The sequence below is a fragment of the Choristoneura fumiferana genome, chromosome 30 (genome assembly GCF_025370935.1).
Source record: "Choristoneura fumiferana chromosome 30, NRCan_CFum_1, whole genome shotgun sequence".
NCBI classification, from domain to species: domain Eukaryota; kingdom Metazoa; phylum Arthropoda; class Insecta; order Lepidoptera; family Tortricidae; genus Choristoneura; species Choristoneura fumiferana.
The window spans coordinates 478,877-498,867 of NC_133501.1; positions in this window are offsets into that span (position 1 = coordinate 478,877).

Sequence of the window (19,991 nt, forward strand, 5' to 3'; positions counted from 1 at the left end):
GTGTGTTTGTATGTCTGTGTGTCCTTCTGTTTGTCTGTCTGTGCGCCGTGGCTTTGAACGGTGGACCGATTTGAGTGCGGGTTTTGTTTGAAACTTTTTTAAATTAGGCTCCAAGTCTCCGGATTAAGAATCGCCGGATATTTTATCGACGAGTTGATGTTTTTTATCGCTTCATGATATTAGGGTTTGTGAATAGGATTATTATTTTAGTTCTTTCGAGTCCTTATGTCTGGAACGTGTTGGGATGCCTGCGATGTTTCAGATGTTCCTCGAATTCTCCGATTTCTCCGATTTCATTGAGTTAGCGTCCCAAGAATAAGGTTCTTAGTGGTAAGGTTCTTGAAATAAGGATTACTTGTCTTATGATACTTACTAGGAGGAGATAAGATTCTTCGTCTTAGAATTCTCAAATAGCGTTCGACAAAGTAGGTGCCTCGAGATAGCTCCGCGCGACAAGGTTCCTCGAGATAGGATTCCACATCTTTATCACGTTGAGGTTCCGATAAGTTGTGTGTATGCGTGAAGTTTATGATAATTGCGACCTTTTTAGTTACTACCATTAGTTAGAACTTAGGGCATATAAGTAGCTTTTGTTTTAAATAATTTCTTTATAGTTTATATAAGGTTATGTATTCATGGGTGATTGGCGTTAGTCAACCTTAGTTGACACCGGGTTAGTTTCATCCATTATTTGGTGATGTGGTAAACCACCAGTAGGTACAAAAAGCTTCGAATTTTGTGTGTTTACTAAGTTTTGCAAAGTTAAAGGTACCGCGTAACTATTTAAATTAATTGACTTTAATTACATATTTATCTATTTCAAAAGCTGCTGGACGATGGCTGCACGAATATGGACGATGGTCATAGTTAGGCTCTTTCAGTTCTGGGTTTACACCTCAGTGTAATAATTTAATTGTACTTAATTTATAGTTGAAAGGTAACTTGCTATTAATATATTGCTCGATTCTGAACGTAAGTAGATACCACTCAAAATCGTTTGAATCGTCCACTAATATTAAGGTCTGAAAGTATGTAAGTCTATTGGGTCGTGTTTGTTACCTTTTAATATCTGAACTGCTGAACCGTTTTGGATGAAATTCAGTATGTGAATGGTTTGACGCTCGGAGAAGGGCATAGCATAGGATGGGTTTTTATTCCGAAAGGTTCCCGTGGGATGGCGGAAAATTGATCCTGCGCGGGCAGAGTCGCGGACATTGCAATAGCTAGTATTTATTAGTTAAGCAATACTTGCGTTTCTTACTTCTTGCTACTTTTATTTTACGCTTAGTGTTCCAATTGATCTTATGACAATTTATAAACATATGTATGTATGTTCTCAATTACTAAAGTTGGTAGCTCTAATCAAGTATCAGACTAATATTACGAAAATAGGTTATTTAGTAAGAAAGTATGTTTGTTAGGATGCCTATTTAGATCAAAAAACGTGATATCTCCCGCTACCACAGAATAGATAATAGTATAAGTACGGTTGCTAGGCTGCAAATAAAGTGGCATAAAGTATAGTTGTCCTCAACAGAATTGATTTACAAAACTCCAGAGGTCCAGAGTTTAAGTAGATTTCTGATAGCACCAATTTCATTATTGCAACTATGTGAATGAAGATTTACGTAGGTAGCACGACAATCAGTTGTGGGTGTGTAATTGAAGTTTCAGTACTTATTACCACTACTTGCAGTTCCGAATAGAAAACAGTCAAGCGTAGTTAGAGTAGGTTACGCATGTATGTATGTATGTATGTGGGTGTGTGTATGTGTGTGCGGGTTGAGTTTGTTTCACTCCCGGTGATCGGATTGACTTGAAATTTCGTATAGAAAAATGTAATACGAGTACTTAGCGCAATGCGAGTACGGTAAGCGGAAGGTACAGTCAGAGAAAAAAAAAAAACTTATTAGTTTAACCTAGAATGGGATGTCCCGTTATCTTAGTAGCTAGGTGCTTGGCTTGGTTTTGCCTGCTATACAAATAGGACCTTGAAAAAAAACAGGTTTAGTCATGATAAACAAACTTTCATTTGCTAAACGTTTTGCTCTGTGTAGTACAGGCGTTTCCAACCTTTTGGTTTTAACGGCACACTTTTTGTTCATCAAAGTTCTACGGCACACCAATAAAATAAAAAAAAACAGCCAAGGGCGAGTCGGGCTGGCGCGTACAGGGTTCCGTATAGTAAAACCATATTATGTATAACATGACAGACAGCAGAGGCTTATTAATCTTACACGCGACGCGTCAGTTGTTTTCATACTATTTCTCATTAAAGTAGCTATACATGGTTTCAATGCACCATGCACATCACAACCGCAGCACACCGGTTGAAAATATCTGGGGTAGTAGTTTGATAAATGCGGTGGTAACATACAAATATGTATGTATGTATATGCAATAGCTATGTATTTGATTTAATTTTGAGTAACTTCAATGGAAATTTTAGTTAGCATTTTAATTTAATGCTAGTGCCATCACGATTAATTTTGAGTTAGAAATAGGTAGGTATCTATTTATCCAAACGTAACTTCGTTTTAAAGTTCTGTCTGGTTAATTTCTGAATGCGGTAGATATTTTGTTTATAAGCGTGAATGCTTGCGTAAAACGTACGTAAATAAGTTGATGAAAACAGTACGGTTTTGTGTTAAATAATACTAATTTTATTACATCGGTATAGAATCGACAGTTAGCAGGACGTGATATATTTAGGCATCAATTTTCAATGTCACGGTTTCGATTCCGTGAATGTAAAAAATAATAATAAGGCTAGATTATTTTACATCTTTACTTCCATAGCATATCAATTATAAGTAAAGTTCCTCTTTGGTACTCACCCAGCTGTTTGCCAAATTTCAAAGCTAGAATCTAATGAAACAACGCACACACGTGAGCATGAGCATTGTATGTCTGTCAATCATTTATGGGTGATGTTTGAAATAAAACTTTAGATTAACGCGTAAATTGCAACTAGCCAATTCCAATTGTTTTTGTTTCATTTTATTATTAAGCTTCATAATGGATAAGGTATAGGTATACATAAGAAATGTGCAAAAAGAAACCGTTAAGACAAAAGTAATATGCGAAGGTTGGTTGCTTCATAGATACACCTAGGGACAATAAATAGTACATTTATAAGCAGAAACTGGAGTGATAAGCAAGTTGTATAAATAATTTAGGCCAGAGATGAGGTACCTACATACTTTTATTTTTGAGGGAATTCAGTTGTTGTTGTAGCTGTGGCCTTTGTCCGTATTAAGTTAAGCCATCGATCACTAAAGCTATTCAGTGCATTTTATATCTTCCTACCGTTTCCTCTATCTTACTTCAAAACTCATCAAAATTTGTTCATCATTTTAGACAAAGGATTTAACTGACAATTAGGTGGACGCCGACTTTGCATTACTTAGTTGAAAGTTGAGTTTCAAGCATTAGTAACCAATTGGTGAAGGTAACGTCGTAGAGTGTGGTTGTACAATTAAGGGCAAGTATGTTCCGCTTTTCTCTTAAATTACATAAGGATTTCAAATGCGACATAGAATTAGGGTCAGCTGCCTATATGGTTTTGAACGTTGTTATTTCCTTTATTACAATTAACGATGCACTATTACTGTTACTATTACTAGGATTATTTATTGCCGTTAATTATTGTTTTCACATCAGTGTATGTTTTCCTTATCCCCAACTGCTATTTATTCTAAAATAGGATTTCATCATCAAAAAGGATTTGGGAATCGGTTGTGCAACTCATTGTGGGCACAAGCGTTCTCCCGACACGTGTGCTATAGGAATAAACTAAACTATTTCATAGTTGTGCAGATTTCCTCGCGATGGTTCTTACGTAATTGTTTTCATGTGGGTAGATTTATTTGTTCCTTTTGCTTCAAATATGATTTTATGCTTTTGATGAACTTATGTTAGCTCCCATATTCAGATGTAGATATGGATATGAATATAGTAGATATTTAAAGATCTGGGTTTTCCCATTATTTACCTACTCTACGTTTGTTTGGCATTTGAGTTATCCATTTACAGGTGTATTTAATTAAATCATTGATTATTGAAAAAGCCCAAAGAATTTAATTGATTATTGAAAGAGGCTTTGTGCGAGGAGTTTTTTCTGTGTAGTAATGCGATGTTCAGAAAATAGGCAGAGCTTCGCTATGAGGCGTTACTTCTATTATGCGTTTTCGCGATATGGTTATGTTAGGAGAGTTCGGGTAGGCTGCACAAAACCCAAGTAGATAGTTGATTAGTTTTAGGTAGGTTTATGTCATAAGTGTCTTTGTGACATATAGGTAAAAATGATCACGGTATAGTAAATGTTGTTAATTAGTTAGGCTGATTAATTGCTGCCTTATCATTTCGCAATTATTAATTATAATAATTTTAGATCAAAATGAGTTTCATTTAAAAATATCTAATACTATTCCACTTTTAATCCAGTTTTATTCTTGATTAGTAATGAAACCAGGTTTAGTGTTTAACTGCGTTTTAAATAAAGAAACGTAGGTAGTTAAGATTTAACGCATTTAATATACTACCATTCTTATTGTACTACTTCATGCTTAGAGTAAATAAGTACTGGTAACGTTAGTAAACGTAGTGACTCCTCGGTATTTTAAAATCTTGTCTCTAAAATTTATTTATTAAGTTGCGGTTATTACTATATATAAAAAAACGGTTCTTTTATTTCAAACATAAGTTGAAGGCTTGGAGAAATTTCAGCTACACTAATAATTATGGAATAAAAAAAAAAAAAAAAATAATTATGTTAGGTAGACACTAGGTGATTGGAGAAAGTAAGAAATTACTAATTTTAGGGTCTAATTAACTTTAATGTTTCTACATGAAAATTATTACTTACATCTGAGTTACCCTTAGGGATTGTTGAGATGTTGTGGCACGTGTGAAAAAAAAGATTGGGGAAGGATGAATGTGAATGTTTACTGACAATTTGACTGGACGAGAAAAAAAAAAAACTTACGACTTGACTCTACTCTAGTATGAGGGGCTATAACAACTCGGCAGTTCTGTGGATGATAAGGATGGTTTATTGGCACTTGACTCCTGACACAGCACTCAACCAATGGTTTTTCTTGTGCAAAAGGTGATAGGTTAAGTCAAAATTGACATCAGCGTTGACGCTGGCACCAGAAAATTCATCACTATACGATTTCCACCCAAGCTGATGCTAAGGTGCTAATGCTAAATCGCCACAACACTGCACATTCCCCAAAGACTGGTGTCTATTGTATTGGAGGAGTATTTTGGGCTGGGCTGTTGATTAACGGATGTCTATAACCCACGATGACAGGATACCGTACTTTATGTACACTGATGCTTCGCGCTCAACCATCCGGCCTTGGAAGAGGTTATATTGGCGGTTCCATTTTCGGTCGACAGGCAGATGCAAGACTGGGGTGGAGGAGCCGATATAATGCTATTAGAGCTGACTGCCTCACAACCAGTTCCTCTATCTAACGCTCCCTCGTGGTGTGATAGTTATTCATAATTAATCAGTCAAGGGGCTCGAATATTCTTCTATTTATTTTAGTCACTACCTTTTGGCATATGTACTCATTACACCACAGATTTCACTCACGAGAAAAGTGCTAATAAATTGCGAGTAATAATTATACTCGAATATACTTATAAATGATTATTTCGATACTTTCTCCAGGTTATTTACGCTTCATTAGGTAAAATTAGGTACGGCTTTATTATTTACCTTTTTTTAATAATCCGTGTTCTTAATCAAATCAAACATGTAAATTGTAAATTGAAAGTCTGGATCTATGTTCGATATTATATATACTGAAGTATCGTATAAGTTATGGTTTTAGTGACAAGATATCGCGTAGAATGTTAACTAGGGGACAGTTATGCGTAACTAAATTCTTAGATGGGTTGCAAAAGTGGGAAATGTGATAATAATTAATTTAGAATTTAAAATTATTGCTTACATCGGAGCCACCTAAAGGAATTGGTGGATTGTTGTAACACGTGTGAAAAAGAGATTGGAGGAGCATGAATGTGAATGTGTATTGATTTCCTGATCATATGACGTGACCAACCTAAAAAAAAATTTACTTGACATTACCAAGTTGAGGGGTTATAACAATTCAATAGTTCTGTGGATGGCAATGATGGTTTATCGGCGCTTAACCTTTGATACAGCACTCGTCAAATGGATTTCTTGTGCAGATGGTGATAGGTTAAGTCAAAAATGACATCAGCGTTGAAGCTGGCGCCAGAAATTCATTACTATACGATTTCCACCCAAGCAGATGCTAAGGTGCTAATGCTAAATCGTCACTACACTACACATTCACCAAAGGACTAGTGTCCATGGTGCTGGAGGGATGTTTAGGGTTAGACTGTTGATTAACGGATGTTTATGACCCACGATGACGGATACCGTACTTTATGTACACTGATGCTTCGCGCTCAACCATCCAGCTTTGGAGGAGGGTATATTGGCGGCTCCATTTCCGGTCGACAGGCAGATGCAAGACTGGGGTGGAGGAGCTGATATAGTGCTATTAGAGCTGACTGTCTCACAACCAGTTCCTCTGTCCGACGCTCCCTCGTGGTGTGATGAATGATCCATAATCAAACTGTCGAAAGGTCTGAAGATTCCTCTAGTTACTTTGGTCAATACCTTTTGGCATAAATACTCACCACGCCACAACTTTCATTCATGGGAAGAGCGCTTATAAATTGAAAGTGTAAGACTCATATATTTGTGAAAGGTTGTTGAAATGTTTTTTCCAGTTTAACAGTTTCCACTTACAAAAACATTTGGGGGTGATTGAAACGGAACAAGAGACACCTTGTACCGCTTCGTTCACAAATATATGAATAAATAAATAAATAAACATAAAATTAAATAACTACTGCAAAGTTCACAATGTATTAAATAAGCCTCTGCTGTTTACCATGTCTGGTCTCTATTATTCGGTTAATCGCTTATTTATTTACCTAAATGATCACATTAAAAGAAAGGGTGACTATATTTAACCACAAGTGAATACATGGATTCAAATGAAATATAATATACTTGATGATAAAACAATAAAGCTCTTCGTTTTTCACAGCTCTATACATTATTCAAACTTAGAACTAACCTTCGCTTCCATTCATCGTTCGGTGTTTTAAATTAATATGACTATCTCATCTCATCGTTTATCTCTTTTACATGTTTTAAAATCAACCTTCAGTTTCGTTCGTCGTTCATTATTCAGAGTCGTATACCTGTCTCGCTCTTACTCTTACAAACTCTATTTCTTTCGGACTTTCGCGGCTCGATTCAAACTGGAAGGTTCTTCAATTATCGATCGGGAAAAAAGAAAAATGGAGGTTTTGGGGGCATTCGGTTCTGGAACTTTGGAAGGGAGGGTCGTTGCGCTGCTGGGTGATTTGCGCGTTTTTGTTAATTTTGATTTGATTTATGATGGAGCTTGCGGATTGGTATTGGGAGGCCGATGTCGCTGGGGAGTACCCATGCGTTTTTGTTTGTTCTTTTGCTATTTATTAGTCCTCCCGTCTCTTTAATCTTTGATCGCAAATAGGCTGGCAGGCCGGCGGAGAGTCTGATGTCGCTGGGCAATGCTCTCGCGTTTTTGTTTCGGTTCTTTCGCTGCTAGTCTTCCAGCTTAGTTCTTTATTCTGTGAGGTCTGATTTGAGCCTCGGGGTTGGATACCTTGCGGTGCTAACGAAAACCCCCGCTAGAATCTCCGCGGTCACCATTACCCAGGAACCAGGAACTGTGAGGTCAGATATGTATTTCTTTATCTTGTGCAACGAGTCATGTAAGTACCTACGCCCTTGTTAACTTTACTCATTTACTGTTGTGTGCTATATATATAATATATGTGTGCTTAGGGACTTAATAGAAAACATAAAAGAAAAAAATACTTATTAAAAATTTCTATGTCTAAGGTTGACACAATTATGGGATACCTACTAATAATTCCATTCCAGAAAATTCTCGACATTTATGTGTTATATTTGGTCAAAGCTAGGCATGTAGCAAAGTTCTATTCTTGACAGGGGAACGCTATTCATGTACTGAGAGCCAGACTGAATAAATCGTAAATGTATAAACTATCTGCTATCGACAGATTCTTACAAAACAATAATATAAATAATTGCAGTATTCTTAAAGTGGGTAACTTATATTGTGTTTGACTGTACAGACGGGGAGACCATTACCTCCATCCAATAGATATTAAGTTGGTTGGTATTCTATTTCTCTAAGATAAATCCATAGGTAGTGAATGAATACTACTTACCTGCATAGCAAATAATCTGCCTTTACTTGATAGGATAAGAATACCCAAATTGAAATCTATAACCGGTCTATAAACAGGTGGGAGGTAATTAGGGGGGACAATAATTTATACATATAATATTATCAATTAAATAAACTATTTATAGCAAGAGTACTTTTGCATACCATTATATTATAGGAAGGAAAACCCAATGCTATTTCTAATTGACTTGTATACACCGACTTTATGAATTTTATCACCTGGTGGACACATAAGTATATTACCTATATACAACTTATTATCCTGCATTTGAGCCCTAGAATGCTCTTTATTTACTTAACTAATCCATTTAATTCTGTGTGCTTATTTCCAATTGCTGAAGTAAAATGGAAAACTTATAATACCATATTCCTGTTCTACCTATCGCTCACACAATATCCTTATAGTGTGGGTAGTATTCTGTATATCCCCATTATACTATAGCAAAAGGAAACATTATTTATTCTCATTTTGTTTGTGTTTTATTAAACTGTTTTCATTTGCTTATTTTACTGTTTTTATTTTACACTGTGTTTTTACTAATCCTGAGTTCTTCCCTTCTTAGCATTTTAGAAATCTTGGTTTGTTATTATAGCTAAGTGTTTTAAGTCATGATTTTAATAAACTTCACAGACCTATATAATCACTAGGTAATCTCCTTAAATCTTAGATATTTTACTATGTTCTACCATAAGCATTTATTAATGCGCTTTATTTCAGAATGTCATACCTTAGAGCTATACTTGTTCCTCTCAAGTAATCATGGATACAACTTGCCCCTGTTCCCCTAACAGCATTCCATAACATACTACAGCATTCTATATCCTAGTCAAATTAGTTATTTTCTAGTAATGTGTTCTTAGCTGCGTTATAGGTAGGTAGATAATTAGTTGTAGCTTAAATTCAGACCAACCAATCTTTACTTCTTCACAAAAAGTACCGTATGGGTTACCTAGGACAGACACAACGAAGGGTCAATCATTTTATTTAGGCACTAGACAACCACTAGACGATCACATGGCCAATTCACATCTTCACGCTATCATATAGTAGGTTTCAGACATCTCAGTAGGACTCATAAGCTCTAGTTATATAGGTAGGCTGCACATAGGTAGGTCATAGTTTGAGCTTAGGAGTTTTGATTGAATTAGCAGTTAGCTTTAGATTCAGGAGTTTGAACTTTTAGTTTGAACTTTAGGTAGAACTTTAGGTTTAGCTGAGTGAGGGCAAAATGTTTTATATCGGGGGGGGTTAGTTACAAGCCGGTGAAATTACTGGCAATTGAGGTATCCCATCTTAGGCCTCTAGGTTGGCAACGCATCTGCAATCCCCCTGGTGTTGCAGGTGTCTATGGGCGGTGGTAATCTGTTATCATCAGGAGGCCCACCTGCTCGTTTGGCATTCAGTCGAATAAAAAATCAATAAGTCAATAATGTGAAAACGAGTTTTTTTCTTCTTATTACAGTAAAGTGAAGAAAAGCAAATATACACGATAATATTTCTATTGTTCCTTTTGTTAGTTCTGTGGAGATATCTACAATCAGCGAAATTGGTTCACAGGTGGCGGGCGGAGGAACCTATAGACGAATAAGCAAGAAATTACAACGATAAAGTTATTCCGAAAGTAACCAATACTTCGCCCACGCTGCAAAGGCATAATAAATGTGATAAACAGCGATGTTTTAAGCTTTTTTCAAAACGGTGTCACGACACAATAAAAAAATTAAAAAGTTCGCGCCATACCCCCAAATTTGGGTCAAACTTTACTAATCACTAGAATAACTTTTCTTACAACATAATAGTTTTCCCGTCAAAGAAAATTGGAACGTCATTCACAATCAGAAATAACTGGCGGGCGGCGTTCTCGTTAGCATAATTTCAATTAATACAGCCTTTATTACAAAGAACTTCGACGGTTTTAATAAATATTCTAGAAGAAACGCCACTTGTGAGTTGATTTCATTTCTCTATTTGCTTGCCTGCTGGAAGTGGTCGCCGATAATCACTGAGGTAGCCTGCTGACGATAGATTTGCACCCCTGGTGTTGCAGATGTTTATGGGCGGTGGTGATCTCTTACCATCAGGAGACCCACTTGCTCGTTTTCCATACAGTCGATAAAAAAAAAAGATATGTATTAAACATTATAATTACATTACATTACATCACATTACGTTACAATACACTTGACCACGAAGTGTAAGGCGAGGCGTCGGCAGGCCTCCCACTATGTGGATATAAAGGATAAGTTGTCATTCATAGTGGCATTCTATAGAAAAATCTTTGTTCAACTGTAGGTTGACGTCTTTCGGCTGATGATGATGCCAGTTATAGGACTAACATGAGAAGTGAACAAGTGTGAGTTGAGTAAGTACAAGCAATTTGTTTCCATGTAAATACAACATTAAAATATATCTTCGGTGTCATAAAATTTGCTTTTCAGCGTTTGACGGTGCTATATGCGTTTGTGCTACCAAAAGCTTCCTGTTGTTCGCTATGCACTGCAATTACACTGGCCGGAACACACAGAGTTATTCCGTGCCATCGTGCCGCATTCTCTTTTATAATTTGCACTCCAGTGTAACGTGAACCTCTCAGCATTTGCATTCTAAAAAATTTAAATGCTTTTTGATAGTTAGTAATCTTTCAATGGTTATAACAGAAAAGAACGTAACACTCATGAACAATTTATTGCGAACTGTAATTAATTACAGTTTTTTTTTTTTTTTTTTTAATTATTCGACTGGGTGGCAAACGAGCAAGTGGGTCACCTGATGGTAAGAAATTACCACCGCCCATAGACACCTGCAACACAAGGGGGATTGCAGATGCGTTGCCAACCTAGAGGCCTAAGATGGGATACCTCAAGTGCCAGTAATTTCACCGGCGGGTAATGTTACAGGTCATTGAGAAAAAGGTAAGTAGTATATTGAATATTAAGGAGCTAGAAAAAATCCTCGAGTGATTAAATAGGCCTTGATATTGAGTCAGGCTGATGTTCAAAGTTCAGCAAAATCATATACAAAGCGACTATAATACCTAAGAAATGAAGTAAATTATAACTTATAAGAAACATAAAGTTACAGACTGTCAATATGAAGAGACGAAATAAAAATTGTGAAAAGCTATTAGTGAACTAAAATAATTTCCTGCTCACCCAAAGCAAAGTAACGCCTGATTCAATAAATTATTTAAAAGCTTTTAGATAATAATTAAGTAGGCATAACCAAGTTCTTTTAGACTCTGGCTCGATACCGAGAACTCTACTCGAGAAATTAGAATCCAATAAAGTAATTTATTAAATTACATTCCGATATTACTGAACCAAATGGAAACTGGCACTTTTAATCAAATTAAAAGCTGCATCCTATGAAATTAAAAGAATATATTTATAAAATTACCAACTTTATTTTCATCAAATTGGTTAAATTCTTTAATCCTACTAATGATATAAATGGGGACGTTTGTGTGTGTTCCTTAACGTGAGCGTGCGTATTTGTTTGTTACTTTTTCACACAAAACAGATAGAACAGATCTATTGTATTGTATCGAAAATACAAACTGAGACATGGATGCACAGAAAAACCAGAAAAAGAGACCAGCGCTGGGAATCGAACTCAGGTCCTCAGCAATCCGTGCTGCGTGCTATTACTACATCACCGCTGGACAGGAATCTAGACACGAATTTTTCCTATGCATACATATCTCAGGTTGCTTATTTCTACTACGCTACTTATGCAGCAGCACTAGCGACATCTATGTTCCGCTCTCATCGAGAGACGTCACTCTCTTTCGGAACCAACCGCTCACCCAGACAAGAGATGTCGCTACTAAACAATCAAATTATGAAATACAAAAAGACTCCAAAAAAAACAATCATATTGTATTGTAATTTTATGATTTAAATTCGGGTTTTGTTCCGCGTACTTACCTTGATTTTAGAGAAGCTCGATATTTCGGCACAGTTGCATGCGCAATGATCACAAGACAGTCGTCAGTGCACCAGTGGTCAGTCGTCTCGTGATAATGGTGCATGCAACTGTGCCGAAATATCGAGCTTCGTTAAAATCAAGGTACGCGGAACAAAACCCGAATTTAAATCATAAAATTAGTAATGACCGCGATAGTCTAAAATATTGTATTGTATTGTAAAGTCTTTATTGTACATAAAAACACATTAAATTAACAAATAACAAGATAAGCAGAGCTGTACAAATGCGAACTTATTCCTTTAATGGTGAACATGAGTGAAGCCGCGTGTCAAATCTAGTAATTAATAATCTTACACGAATCAACATTATGAGAAAATTTAAATAGTCTTTTAGGTAAACCAGAAAATAATTGACGTTCTTCATGTACCATCAGCCAAATATATGGTCTACCATCCTAAAGTTGATAATCGCTTGTATGTCCTAAAACAATAATCAGTCAATCAGTCAAAGTTCGTCTGCGTCACTTCAGTTATTTGGCTGATGGTACATTAATCTACTTATTGTGGTCTGCCAGTACTCTATATCTATAAAAATAAACCTTCATAAACATACAATCTTCATAAACTTTGATCGTAATGTAATTTAATTACTTTCAAAATACATAAAAGTAATTACCTGTATCCTATAGCGTCGACAGCTCCGAAGCTGGGTAACAAAGAGATGCAAAAAACGTAACACCTGACAGAAAACGCCAGGTGTACTCCAAAATACTTATAAATACAGGTATACATCGGATCCCGAATCGAGCAGATGGTCGCATGTTTTCTTTAATAATATTGAACAACTTTTATTTCGTTTTTGGTACACTGGGAATGCAGAGGATTGTTGTTTGGAGTGGATTTATTTAAAAATCTAGTATCTAATCGTCAGAAACTTCTGATGTAGCAAAGCGGCATCTCTTAGACAGTTTACAAAAATGGTGCAATAGAAAATTATAAAACAAGGAAAATTATTTGGACTCTTCATAACCTTAAAAAGAATGGCTAATAATGTAAAAATGTTATAAGTTTCTTTTCCAATCGACTGAGAACATTTGATATTCCTCAGACAGAGGTTTCCTACAAGTTCCGCCAATTATCAGAACTAACTTTATCTTCTGGAGCGATACACATGCCTTCTTGATTCACTAAACCAAGTCGTCAAATAACGTCACGTAATTCATGGATATGTTTATAAGCCTATTTTAAATGTATGCCATACGATTAAATAAATAAATAACGTAATTCATGTGATCGTTGAAAAAACTTAAAGGCAAATAGATATCCCGCGACACCGCCGCCTCACCGCATACACCTCAGAAGTTCAAAGCATCAACCGAACCTGATTGCCTTGAGCTTTATATACTCCTTATACAGCGTTACACTTCATCCATATCCCTGGAATCCAGGCATAACTTCGCGTATTATCGCATCCTGTCCGATTAATACAAAGCGATCGAATTTCTACTGTAAACGTTAAAGCATAAGATTCAGTGTGCTCCGTATCGGTGGTTAATACGAGGTCATAAGTCAAGTCTGTCCAATGAGTCAGCACTATAAACATGTGGGGCACTTTTTACGGCCATGCATCAGACGAATCCAGGCACAAAAAGGTTTTATTGTTACGTCACGTTAGCCCTAGCTAAACGATGCTTTATATCTATTTTGTACCTCAATGTTAGTTGTGATGAAAAAGTTTTCAAACTGTGGGACTCAAAGGGAATTATCTTAAGTGTAATTCTTGGTTGGAGTAAAAGCTGAAAATTCCACGTTTGTTCAAATTCACATTTTCGCATTGAGCAAGCTCGTTCTTGAGGCAGCGGAATCCTAAAATCTTTATCGAAAGAACTCGTACGGGCTTTTTTCGTTTTTCGAAATTCGCCGACGTTCCGGTCTGATGTGAACGGAGTCTGAATCACCCCTTGGAAAAAATAAACGACCGCCAGCGATATCAATTAAATTCCGCCGGTGTAAATGTGGAATGTAAATAAAACTACGAATGTTCTGGCTGAAGTGGGCGTTAATGAAGAAATGGAATTGGACGTTAATACGTTAGACGACCAGTACCACTACCATGAGTTTACTTACAGTGACCGTACTTGATAGCGACGGCGTAAATTATTTGTATGGAGAATTATACAGCGCCTCTACAAATAATTAACGCCGTCGCTATCGAGTACGGTCACTGTAAACTCATGGTAGTAGTACAGACGGCCGAGTGGTTAGAAAACCTGACTACGAAGCTTGAGGTCCCGGATTCGATTCCCGTGTCGGGGCAGATATTTCTATGAAAAATTCGAATGTTTGTTCTCGGGTCTTGGGTGTTTAATATGTATTTAAGTATGTATCTATATCTATATAATTATATTTATCCGTTGCTTAGTACCCATAACACAAGCTTTGCTAAGCTTACTTTGGGACTAGGTCAATTGGTGTGAATTGTCCCGTGATATTTATTTATTTATTTAATGGTTCTGCTCTAAGAAATAATATTATTTGAAGCTTGGTAAAGAAATTAAATTGCGCTATTGACGAAAACAGTAAATGGATTTCAACATAGCTGAAGCTAAAGTTCGTAAACGTCACCTATTACTACTTACTATTCGGATGCAATGACCCGAAGTGAGTCTTGGCCTCCAATACCATATTAAGGTTGAGTTTAATTATTATAATTTTAGTACATGGAAAAATACACTTTTCTATACACCTACATATGTACCTTCTTCAACACAGCTGTCTCTAATTCCTTCTTCCGCATCACCTACAGTAAAATCCTGTACTTCATACTTATTATCATTTACTTTTTTATCAATCAGTAACTACAATAATGCAATGCAATGCAATTAATAACTTAGGAAAAGCATGCATCGTTTATGATACGTATAAAAGATACTGAAAGTATCATACCTAGTAAGTGACATATTATAAACCCACTGTGATCTTTAAGATGGCTGCATTAATTATGACTGAGTATCTAATGTAATTTTGGTAAAATGAAAATTATTACATATATTTTAATAATAAAAAAGTGTGAAATCACAAGCAACTCCACGTGAAGTGTCAAATTTACTATTGAGGTGCCGCGCCCCAGCTAGGGTTCAAGGACCTCGCCGATAAAGATTCAATAACCTCTGATAGACAGTATCGTTATGCAAATAACCGGCAACCAGTAACAGCAAATAAAAGATAAAAGTGACAACGAAACCGATAAATGTAAAGCTGCGCTTTGGAGTGGTTTCGAATATTACCGATAGTTCCAAAATGCACGCTAAGATAAGAAAGAACACTTTGATTTTATGCCTATAAATTTTGAGTTGGGACAATGATTGAGCATTGATCGAAAGCGCATATATATATATATATATATTAATTTATTAAGGCAATAAACAGTCACAAAGTTAAACAAAAATAAATAAACAGAGTATAGTGTGTATTAATACGGTTCGTCGAAACTGGTAGCTAATCTTTTATATACTTTGGAATGTGTCATTTACTTTCTCCGTTCGTCTCTGATATTAAGCCAATGTCTGGTTAAGTTACAAATTAATGTTTATTAACAGTATTATTATCACATTTAATAGCCACCAGTAAAGTGCCATTGATACAATACAATGCTTAAATCTTCTGTCATAGATACAAGGTCGGGAGCGCCAAAGTTCGCATACTCTTCGCTAGTCATACCGTAATTTTTGTCCGAATTATAGTTTGTCATAATTTTTTTCCTGCTGAAACTACATTTTTCTGAAATTTTTAAATGGTTCTATAGAAAACTATTGGTTGGGTTAGATTTGATTTATAAACAATTCTAAACAATTATTGGATTCTGAGAAAAAAGAGTTATGACAAACGATCATTCTGACAAAAATTACATTCGGACTTTTAATAAGTATGCGAGCCGATATGGACCCTACAAGGTCGTTGATGATGATGATATAATGTAAAGGTTAGTGTACTCTTATTTTATTTCGGCACCAAAACCTAAAATCGTTTCACACGCAAAACCCTAATGACACCTTAAGTGGTCTCAGGTCAGGACCGACAAACTCGTAGTTGTAGCCTATGCATTATTAATCACGGCCCTGAATTCTACAGCCAACCGCAAGATATTTATAAATAATAAACATACCTACTATATTATAAATGCGAAAGTTTGTGTATGTGTGTGTGTCCTTCACGCTAAAACGGCTGGACGGATTTGGATGAAATTTGGTATGTAGATAGCTGGACATCTAGAATAACACATTGGCTACTTTTTATCCCGAAATTCGCACGGGATAGGATAAAATCTCGAAATAACAACCGCTGGGCTTATGAGTTATGAAATTTGCTATTTAGGTAGCTGTACGTCTGGAATAACACATAGGTTACTTTTTATCCCGATATTCTCACGAGATAGGGATAAAATCTTGAAATTTCAACAAGTTTAGAGTCTTAAAGTTTTGGACAGTTGTTCTTAACACAACCTCAATGAAGACCACGTTATAAATTTTGGAAATTCCCAGTGGAATTTTATAAAATCCCGGAATTTCCATTGTACCAGATCGAATAGTTTACGCGTGCGAAGCCGCGGGTAAGCTCTAGTAAACAATAAACATAAATTTTAATATATGCAAGACTGCGTATATTATTGTTTACTCGTGTATCTTTGTGGTCAGTAATGAATATTTGCTGCATTGTGAACTGAAGTAGAATTCATATTATTAATAGCTGAATCGAGTGTATATTGCTTGTATTAATATTGCTGTAACCTTAACGAGTTCAATTTTTTTTTGGTTGAGGCGTTATAAGGACACTAGGTCCTTGCTTTAATTCACTTGATTTAATTTTTTAAATTTTATTTGATAAATATTGAGGCATTACCCATTATTCATGTACCCATTATCATAAAAATCTATACGAAACATTTTACGCAATGAAGCATAATGAGATTATTTTACTAACGATATAATCTGGAACGTACCTATGCATATTTCTGTCAATATTGTTTGTCTGTCGCCTCTAAGCCAAAACTCAAACTCACAACATTTATTGACATAAAAACACACACACGCACACAGTAGAAAAAGAGAGAAAAATTAGAGCCAGTTTTCTATGTTCGTCTATCTCAAGTTCGCTTGAGCGTAGCTGCACACAAAAAGCCATATTGGTTACGGAAGACAGATCGCAATTACTTCGAATGAGCTCCCGATAAATAACTAATATTTATTATGATAAATACTTAATTATTATGTTTAATGTACTTAACGGCGAGTTATTAAAAAAAATCATCATCATAGCAACTGTAGGACCTCCCCAGACCTTCTGCTGCTTCGGTTGGAAGCTGCAGGTGGTAGGACCTTGTGCAGGTCCACCCGGATTGCTACCACCATCTTGCTAGCCGGTGAAATTACTGGCACTTGAGGTATCCAGCTCTTAGCTCTCTCTCAGGTCTATCATTCTCTACATCAGGTTGCTAGTCCATCGTCGTAGCTGCTCATTCAGTCAACGCTTCCAGGTCATCTTCCATTCATCTCGTTGTGGACGTCCAACGCTTCGCTTGTCAATCCGCAGTTTCTATTCGAAACTTTTCGGCCCCAACTGCCATCTTTTCTCCGTGCTATATAGCCTGCCCATTGCCACTTCAACAAACTAATTCGCATAAAAGTATTGCAATAAGCCATTTTTACAACTACATCACGGTTAGTGATTCACGGTAGTTACCTAATAAAATATCTGTCTGGAAGGTAATAAACTTGACGCAGTCTAGACAACGATATTATTATACGGACGGCGCCTGCGCTTGAAGATTGGAACCAGATCACAGACAATTATAACGGATGTGTTGTGCTAAGCCGCTGACGATGCTAACCGAGCTCAAGTATCTTAACCCATATGTTAACGCTTGACGCGGGTCGTAGTTAGAAAAGTAAACACTGTATAACGGAATAATGAAGTATTGAAAATACATACAAACTGAGACATCGATCCACAGAAAAAACCAGTAAAAGAGACCAGCGCTGGGAATCGAACCCAAGTCCTCAGCAATCCGTGCTGCGTGCTTTAACCCCTACACCACCGCTGGACAGGAATCTAGACACTATTTTTTCCTATGCATACATATCTCTCAGGTTGCTTATTTCTACTACGCTACTTATGCAGCAGAACTACATATGTATGCATAGGAAAAATTCGTGTCTAGGTTCCTGTCCAAGGGTGGTGTAGGGGTTATAGCACGCAGCACGGATTGCTGAAGACCTGGGGTCGATTCCCAGCGCTGGTCTCTTTTTCTGGTTTTCTGTGCATCCATGTCTCAGTTTGTATTTTCGATATGGTTTCACGGGATACAAAAACAAAATAACAAACGGGAATCGGGATTAAAATAACAAATTTGGAGTTGAAATATAAAATACAAAAGGACTCCAAAAAAACCAATCGGAATGTTTATTTTAGACAGTCCATAAAATGGTTAGTATTAGATACATTAAGGGGCTGTTTCACCACTCATTGATTAGTTTTATTTGACGGATAAATGTGATGCCGTCTCCATCTCTTCGAACAAAACAATAGAGACGGCATCACAATTTATCCGTCAATTAAATTTAATGAATGGATGATGAAACAGGGGGTTAATCTTATAAAGTAGATGTTAGTACAGATTAAATAGACATAAAATATAGATTCTAATAGGTACATCATATACCAGTAAAGTCGACTGTAAAGACTTGTACTAACGCAGCGCTTTAAAACACTAACCACGCTCTTATCGCGACGTAAAATGGTTGTATGTAATATGTACGTAATTTTTGAGTGATTCAAATACATAATGTTTTTGAACTAGACTGTAACAAGCCACGGTCTCCTCACGAGGTCAGGGCGTATTTGAGTTACAGACCAGGCAAACATAATATTTGTACAGAACGTTAAGCTTCCATTCCACAGGCCGCACAACTTTACTAATTAATAAATCAAAGGATTTAAGTGGTACGTCGATCCAGGTAAACAACCTCTTTACTAACATGACTAAATTTAATCAAAACGAGTAATTTAACTTTGCAAATTACCGCATTCGCCGATAAACCGCATAATTTAGAACGTTTTGTTATGAATTAATTAAGGTATTGTTGTCCTTTAAATTTAAATTAGTTTGTTGCGGTCGCAGGATCAGGAACGAGGGACTTCTAAAAGTTTACTTCAATTTAATGACGTCATTGTCGATCAACAAATAGGACTTGGTCAGTTTGTCTCCAAATTTCTACGTATAAAAATAAACTTTTTTGGCTAGTTACTCGTATCTCCAAAGTAATCAAACATCTAAAACATATTATTATTATTTTTCAAATTCAAATTCAAAAGTTTATTTCGGACCTAAAAATCCATAGTGTTAGTTTACAAACTTAAGTAAGTATAGGGTTAGTATTTTTGTACTTTTTGGTCAGTTTTTCACTAAAACTGAAAGAATGATATTGCAACAGCGAAGGGGTTTCCAAAACGTCCAAAAGTGATTACAGACTACAGTGCACCGCTGAGGTAGATTCACTACAAATTAATTTACATTGGAATTTAATCGACATAGTTAAAGTAAAATAAGACATAATTTTTTAATGTGGACGAGGAGGAGGGTGGTTCTTGTGCACACAATACAAATACAAAAACATACAGATAGGTATTTATGTGCGATATACTGATAGTTCTTACGAGTGGTATGTAGCGAAGAAGCAAGTTAAACGG